The sequence below is a fragment of the Solea solea genome, unplaced genomic scaffold, assembly GCF_958295425.1.
Source record: "Solea solea unplaced genomic scaffold, fSolSol10.1 scaffold_122, whole genome shotgun sequence".
In the NCBI taxonomy this organism is placed as follows: Eukaryota; Metazoa; Chordata; class Actinopteri; order Pleuronectiformes; family Soleidae; genus Solea; species Solea solea.
Window position 1 is genome coordinate 20,001 of NW_026704131.1, and position 2,500 is coordinate 22,500.

Genomic DNA, 2,500 nt, shown 5'->3' on the forward strand with positions numbered 1-2,500 from the left:
GGCCCTTGGAGGCGAACCCGCAGGCCGGAGGAACCGTCCGTCCGAACACCAGGCCCTCCACGCGGGGGTGGGGGGGGCCATGGCCGACGGGGGCCCTCCGATGGCGGGTCACGTTTGCCACTCGGTCAGGGGTGCGTGCTGGATGAAGAAACGGTCAACTTTGTGTGAAGAGCCACTCTTTGGAAATTTCGTCAGAGTGCCACCTTTTCGAAATTTCTTCTAAGTGCTCTCAAAAGCTGGGTTTCTATATATGTGCCGGGAGTGTCGCACAAAACCCACAAACTCGACCAAACATGCTCTCTGGCCTATGTTGCGCAGCATCCCGGTAAACCTCTAACTCGCCCAATTGTCAATGTTTCGCCACAAAAACAACTTTATTCTACTCGCCTGGTCCCTGCCAAGGGCCCTGCGTTGTTTGATTTTGATTAAATTGCTTTTTTACACATTTTCCCCGTGCCCCTGGTAGCCAAGGGCACTTAGAAGAAATTTCAGATTCTCGCCTCGTGCCCCTGGTAGCCAAGGGCACTTAGAGTAAATTTTGAAAAAGTTGGCACTTAGAAGAAATTTCAGATTCGTGCCCCTGGTAGCCAAGGGCACTTAGAGTAAATTTTGAAAAGTTGGCACTTAGAAGAAATTTCGAAAAGTCGGCACTTAGAAGAATTTCCGAGTCGCCCCGGTTCTCGGGGACCGGGCCGAGCGCCGACCTCTGTCCGAGCGCGAGCGCCTATTTTCGGATAAGTTGGGACGACTTCCACGGTCCGTATCTCGGTCATTTCTCCACCTTTTCGGATGGAACCAACGGTGTCGCGTTGCCCCGGTCCCCGCCGAGGGCCCTGGGGCGTGGGATCCTGAGTTTTCCCCGTGCTTCCTGTGGTTTTCGGCCGTGGAAAAACCCTAGGCGCGCCGGTTCTCGGGACCGGGCCGAGCGCCGACCTCTGTCCGAGCGCGAGCGCCTATTTTCGGATACGCCGAGTCGATTTCAACGGTCCGTATCTCGGTCATTTATCCACCTTTTCGGGTGGAACCGACGGTGTCGCGTTGCCCCGGTCCCCGCCGAGGGCCGTGGGGCGTGGGATCCTGAGATTTCCCCGTGCTTCCTGTGGTTTTCGGCCGTGGAAAAACCCTAGGCGCGCCGGTTCTCGGGACCGGGCCGAGCGCCGACCTCTGTCCGAGCGCGAGCGCCTATTTTCGGATACGCCGAGTCGATTTCAACGGTCCGTATCTCGGTCATTTATCCACCTTTTCGGGTGGAACCGACGGTGTCGCGTTGCCCCGGTCCCCGCCGAGGGCCGTGGGGCGTCGGGTCCTGAGTTTTCCCCGTGCTTCCTATGGTTTTCGGCCCTCGAAAAACCCAATTCGCCCCGGTTCGAAAAAGCGGCACTTAGAAGAAATTTCGAAAAAGTGCGCTCACTTGGAAGCCGTGTTCCTATGTATGTGCCGGGAGTGTCGCACACAACCCACACAAACTCGACCAAACATGCTCTCTGGCCCATGTTGCGCAGCATCCCGGTAAACTCGGCCAAACATGCTCTCTGGCCCATGTTGCGCAGCATCCCGGTAAACTCGAACCAAACATGCTCTCTGGCCCATGTTGCGCAGCATCCCGGTAAACCTCCGCCGCGGTTCTCGGGACCGGGGCCGAGCGCGAGCGCCTATTTTCGGGTAAATTGTGACGACTTTTGACGGGCCGTATCTCGGTCATTTCTCCACCTTTTCGGGTGGAACCAACGGTGTCGCGTTGCCCCGGTCCCCGCCGAGGGCCCTGGGACGTCGGGTCCCGAATTTTCCCCGTGCTTCCTATGGTTTTCGGCCGTGGGAAAACCCTATTCGCCCCGGTTCTCGGGACCCCGGCCGAGCGCCGACCTCTGCCCGAGCGCGAGCGCCTATTTTCGGGGTAAATTGTGACGACTTCCACGGGTCATATCTCGGTCATTTCTCCACCTTTTCGCATGGAACCAGCGGCGTTCCACTCCTCTGGCCCCTGCGCAGAGCCCTGCGTTGTGACATTTTGATAAAAGCATCACCCTGGGTGGCCCTGGGAGGCGTACCTATTTTTTGGCATAAAGAGGGGCGATTTAAAACGGGCCGTATCTCCGTCACTCCTGCACCTTTTCGCATGGGATGAACGGCGTTCCACTCCTCTGGACCCTGTGCAGAGCCCTGCCTTGTAACATTTTGATAAAATCACGTTTTTAGCCATTCTCCCGTCGGTGGCCCTGGGAGGCGTACCTATTTTTTTGGCTTAAAGAGGGGCGATTTACAACGGGCCGTATTTCGGTCACTCCTGCACCTTTTCGCATGGGATGAACGGCGTTCCACTCCTCTGGACCCTGTGCAGAGCCCTGCCTTGTAACATTTTGATAAAATCACGTTTTTAGCCATTCTCCCGTCGGTGGCCCTGGGAGGCGTACCTATTTTTTTGGCTTAAAGAGGGGCGATTTACAACGGGCCGTATTTCGGTCACTCCTGCACCTTTTCGCATGGGATGAACGGCGTTCCA